This window comes from Poeciliopsis prolifica, unplaced genomic scaffold (genome assembly GCF_027474105.1).
Source record: "Poeciliopsis prolifica strain line A6 unplaced genomic scaffold, Auburn_PproV2 SCAFFOLD035, whole genome shotgun sequence".
NCBI lineage: Eukaryota > Metazoa > Chordata > Actinopteri > Cyprinodontiformes > Poeciliidae > Poeciliopsis > Poeciliopsis prolifica.
Genome location: NW_026562410.1, coordinates 5,261,187 through 5,267,256, shown reverse-complemented (window position 1 = coordinate 5,267,256; position 6,070 = coordinate 5,261,187).

The window sequence follows — 6,070 nt, the reverse complement described above, 5'->3', positions numbered from 1 at the left end:
TGTTTACGGTTCTCAAAATAAGTCGGAGTTACTAGAAGGGACCCAGAGGACGACTGGCAATGATTACAAAACATAAAAGACAGAAAATACTGAGAGCTAACCTTTATGTATTTCATGAGGATTTTATTTGGTTGACATCCACGAAGTGGCACGTCCTAAAATTGAAGGACAGAGATTCAAAAACAAAGTCTCGGAAATAATAATAATTTAAAAAAAAACAACAGAAAAGCTTTGCATTGATCTCAACATTCTTTTCAATTGTTTTACGGAGAACAGTGTTCTAATTTCAAGTGCACTGAAAGCGCTCCGTCTGAACTTCCAACATACTGGTCAGAACATGCCATTTTACAACCTGTCCTCAGTTTTGGAGGTTTTAAAAATGTACGAGACACTAGCAAGACACTCGTTTCACTTATTTCAGAATTAAAAGGCAGCCATTGGCATAATTTACTTAATCAATTTTAAAATTGGTTAAGATGAGGGGTGGGAGAGGGGACAGTCTGTGCTCTGATCACATGTGCTGAACCTTGTGGCACATAAGCAGGAACTACAACTATCATGACTTTTCTGAGTTAAGCACTGCTGAACTCTGGTTCCTGAAAACACATGACTGGATTTTATGCAAGTAAGTTCAACATTCCACAAGACCAATGAGAAAACTTGGCATGGATATCACATGAAAGAAATTAATGAAAGAACTTGTACTTGGTGTTGATTTAGAGATTATTAGAAATATATAAAAAAAAAATTAAAAAAAGAGAGAAAAGAGAAAACAATAAAAACCTGTGCAAAGCTAAACAAGATAGTTAAATCAACAAATACTAACCGTCTAATCGTATCTTCTGGACACTTAAATTCATATTCACAATTCATTGGACTGCACAGACAGCAAATATATATTGATCCCATTTAGGATTTGTAATGTAATTGTGAAATCTCTTATGTAATTTCTTGAAATATTTCTGGCAATATCCGCACAAAGAAGCAAAGCAGCTTATTGAGGACTGAAATGCACACTGAGTGTGTAAACCGTACTCAACGCTATAAGTCAGTGATGTGAAACTTCCATCGACAACAAATGTCCATTTTTTTCTTTCTTGTCCTTATACTAACCACTGGTCATGTCATGAGCCTGAGGCGATTTACTCTGCAGCACGTAGACCACACATGCATATGCGCATGCACACACTGCGATTGGTGAATTTCAGCAAATTAAAGGAGAGAAAAGAGAGAGTGTTCAGGCGGATCATGAGGTTTGTGGGTTTGCCTGTTTCCAAGGAGGCCATAAGATTTCAATTAGCAGCACAAGCTTCCTCCCTGCACTGGCAATAAAAGGAAGTTAGAGTGGCAGAAAGCTGAGGTTTCACCCACATCAGTGTTGTGAGTTTTAAATCACTTTGTTGGATTCTACAACGGCGTGTTTCTTGTCAACAGAAACCAAAAAAAGGAGGAATTTCTGCTAAAACAAAAAAGCAAAACAAACCAAAATAAAAACCAACAACCCTGAGATTGTGAGGTTAAGCTCAGAAATTTTCTAGAAAACAAAAAAGGAAATTTCAGAGTTTGAAAAGTTGAAAGTTTCCTTGAAAAAGCTAAAAATAAATGTCAGCTCAATCTCAGAAATTTACTAAGAAAAAACTATTGAATTTTCAAAGTTTAAAATGTTGAGTCGTTTCAACTTTGGGAGGTTTTTGAAGTTTGAAAAGTCAAAACATTTATTGAGATCAATATTAAAAATTCTGATTTGTTTTTTCCTCACAAATGTCCTTGTTTTTTTTGGGGGGGGGGACACGTCCCATCGCAGGATTCGCTTGTGCTTTGAAACACTTGCTGTCAGCCTTTCAGATTCAATCATTTACACTTGAACAAAGTACCAGGAATCAGGAGATTAGTGGATTCTGCTGGTTCCACACAATCAGAGAACCAGATGGCCTGGCATGTTCCAACTCTCTATCCTCCAAATCTTACAGGTTAAAAAAAAAAAAAATCGATCTGGTTTTTCCTCAGCCAAACCTTTTTTATTTCACATTATCAGCCTGTAAATCCTGCCGGTCGCCCCGGCAACGTGCCCTGACTCTGTTTTCTGGCTCCGGCTGGTGCAAAACAAACACACACACACACACACACACACACACGCACGCACGCACACACACACAAAAAGGGCTTGCTGTTTAACTGGAGAGGATTTAGGCAGCTGATGTAATGACACACAAATGGTTCCTGACTCAGTGAGTCTGTGATTCATTTAGAGAGAGGGAGACTCGAGGACCATGACTCAGGCTGGGCTGATCGAACAGCAAACTGATTAAATCACATCCTCTTTCCAGACCTGCGTTCCCCTTGGGTCAGCAGCTCCGGCTGGACAAAAAGGAAGGAAGAAAAAAAAGGAAGGAAGGAAGGAAACAAATGGATTATCTTTCCTCATATCAATCTAGGTATAAGTAGACACTTTTTTTTGTTTTTGCCACACAAAAAGCGAGTTTGCGTTGAACCAGCTGTGTAAAGCAACTGCTGAAAAATGATTTCAGGGAAGCCAGCAGCCATTGGGGTTGTCTTATATAAGGAATCCTGGCTAAACAGGATGGAACAGAGTCTTACTCCCACTGCTGGTGGATTTGGGTTAGTGCACACAAAGAAATATTTTATGCTCCCAAAACTCTTCTTTTGTTTTGGCCCGTCCAAAGTTAAATGCACAAAAAAACAACAACAACAACAACAAAAAAAAAACAACCACAAAACCTTACCAAGTAATTCTATGTCCAGTTTCTGGTGCAAATATCTTAGTGCACTTGAAATAAAGAGAAAACTAACTCACGAGTGACTTTTCAACAAGACGAGCTTGTTTGGAGTCAATAATTCCTTAATATTGGTCAAAAAGTATTTGTTCTGTTGGCAGATTATTTCAATTACAACATATGTTCCCTATGCGAACGGAGCAAGTAATTTTTCATCAATATTAAGGAATTATTGATGCTAAACAAATGTTTCATCTTGCTGGAATGTTACTTGTAAGTAGGTTTTGTCTGCAGATGTACTAAGATATTTGCACCAGAAACTAGACTTCCTTTTTTGTTTTTAGAGAACCATCATTTCTGTTCTCAGAAATGATGGTTTCTACAATAAAGGTAAACATAAAGTTTAGCAGAAAGAGAATGTTTTTTTTCTGTGAGGTGGAAAATGTTGTGAAATCATCTTAAAAAGTCCACAGATTCCAACTTGATGACAAGAAAAAGAAATTAGTGTAATTCTTATTATTCGAAGCAAACATTGCAGGAAAATAAATTTAAATTGGGAAGAACCTGAACTGTTTCTTTATGATTGTTATTTAAAAGATTTAGCTGGTCCTTTTGACTTTTTAGCCAAAGTTATTGAGAGCCATTACAGGGAATCCAAAGCTTCATTCACAAGCAAAAAAGGATAAACTGTGGAAGTTGTGGCACGTCTTGCTGCAGCTTTGAGTTACACGCATTGCTTCTGCAACTCAAAAGCGAACACAACCCCGGTTAAACTGTCAGGTTTTTGTGATGGGGCAAAAAAACTGAAACCAAGACCAATCACTATAAATCATTTTCTACATAAAATGTGACATATTCTGCATCTTTCAGAGAGAGTCATCATCTGGTAGTCCATTTACAAATTTAATTATCTAGCATGTTTCCGTCATCTTGCAGTATATAAATCATGCAGTTTTTTTTGTTTCGTTTTTTTTTCTTAAATCCGACAGCATTTAATAAAAAATCAGTTGTTAATTTCAACAAACAGTGCCCAGATTCATATCATCATCATCATCATCATCATCATATCAGACATTATGCTCATCAAAATATGCTATGACTATGCAGCCATTATGCAAATTATTAACAGTTTTCTCATAAAGACATTCTGTTTCTCTTAGAGTTGAACGTCTTGCGTCTTTGACTACCAAGCAGAAGGGAAACCAAAAGTAATGGGTGAAGTCAAACATCTTCAAATTTTGTCTGGCAACAACAACAACAACAAAAATCCCACCGATATCAACATGACGTATCTGTGATCCACATAAATGCTATATCATTTTTTTTGTCCAAGTTATGAAATGTAAAACCAAAAGACCTACATTTCACAGAGACTGAAGACAAATGACGTATGCGCAAAAAAGTATCTGGTGAAAAAAATTATAATAAAAAATAAAGGATACACATGTACTTAGTAAGTGATCAAAGCATCAATTATTTAAAAATCCCCCCCCCCAAAAAAACATAACATAGACAGATTGAAATCCAAGTTATGTTTAAATACAATTGAAATAATAACAAAATCAGGCAATAGAAACATTTTTCCAAATCAGTTTACTATAAAACAAAACAAAAGTTGCATGTCTGTCTAGTGAATTTTTGGTCAAAACATTATTGCTCCTCATTCGGTGAAATTACTGAGGGAAATTTTACTCAAGCAAGATTAGTGAGACTTCACAGTGAAACAAAAAAGTACACCACAGTAAAAACATTCTTAAAAATGCAGTTTGTTTCCAAAAAGTCACTCAAGTAACTGAGTAAATGTGACCACTCACTACCCACTTGTGGTTTGCAATTGTGCAACACTCAGCTGGACTGATGCCGAGATGAAAGGAAATCGGATTTTACATCAGAGTACCGGATGAAATGGGTTGAAAGTAGACACCGTCTGAACCTTTTGTGGATTTTCACTGCGTTTATTCCATTGAAACAGACCGAAACATGAAAAAGTTCAGGGGTTGTAGGATAACATTTGCAGGGTGCTGCAAATGACGGCCAGTCTGCTGAAAGGGAACCGTATGCATGAAGGCCAGTAGGAGGCAGTATGGTATTTTTGGTTGAGTAGCATTAAGTGGCACGGCACTCCGTTTAACAACAAACCTAACAATTTTATTAAAGCGGCAGAGCTTTGAGTAAAGGCTGAAGGGCACTTTATGCTGCATCTGTGTTCTTACAAAACAATTCGCCTGAACCTTACGGAAAAACAGCAAACCTGCTAAATCACACCTCCATATGATTTGTTACATTTGATGAGAAATAGTAACTTCATGCTTAAGCCTCTTCAGCTTCCTATCATGACGGACGAGGCCAGTTGTGTATTTATCCATGTAAGCCTTGGACTCAGAGGCCTGCTGTATCATAACCCACTGATCAATATCACACAGAACTCTGAGTCACTCACACTTGCAGCGTCTTGTACTAAAAGACTTTTTCATGCTACACTTACTGAGCCATAATTGATGTAAAGATTCTGGGCTTGTGTCCCGGAAGAGGATGCATCGAGCCGCTGAGCTGAGGGAAGCTTCCTAATGAAGAAAACCAGTGATAGATGTCATAAAGAAAACGTCCGTGTTCCTCGAAGAGGAGCTCAAAGTAAAACGGAGCCTCTCATCTTTATCTGGTATGGAACAATACAGAATACCAGCGGGAAAAAAAACTCATTCCAGCTGTCAAGCATGGAGCTGGACATGTCATGGTTTGACGATTCTGTGCAGCAATGAAACCTGATCACCTCATTAAAGACATTTAAAGAGATAAAACGTTCATCGTCATCCGTCAGACAATCCACTAATGTACTGGGCAATTGATCGCTGGTTGGTGCCCTTGAAAGAGCTCCATTTGGTTCAACCACTTCTAATTTTCACACTGGCCCTTGTTGTCCTTTACGGGCCGCTTTTCACCTTTTCAAGCTTCTCGCAACAGTGCTCTGCTGTTTTTCTGCTGTCTTTGGGTAGCCATCAACAGAGTCTCTCTTACGCAGCCAGTGGCTCTCTTACGCAGCCAGTGGCTCCACCACCTCGCCAATCAGCGACTGACTACCTCAGCCAGAAAAAGCTCACTTGAGATCCCAGCCAAGCAGGTTCCAAAGAAGGAGCTGGTACTAAGTAATGGTATTAACCTATTGGTAGGCACTGTAGTAGGCGACAAACTACTGTAGGTTTCATAGGAAATGGAGAACGAGTCAATAAAGAATGTGAGAGTATCCGTCTTGGATGAATCCAAGAACCGGATGAGTCCATCTTGGATGGAGTCGAGACCAGTTCTTTCAAGAATGAGACCAAGACCAGACTTTCAGA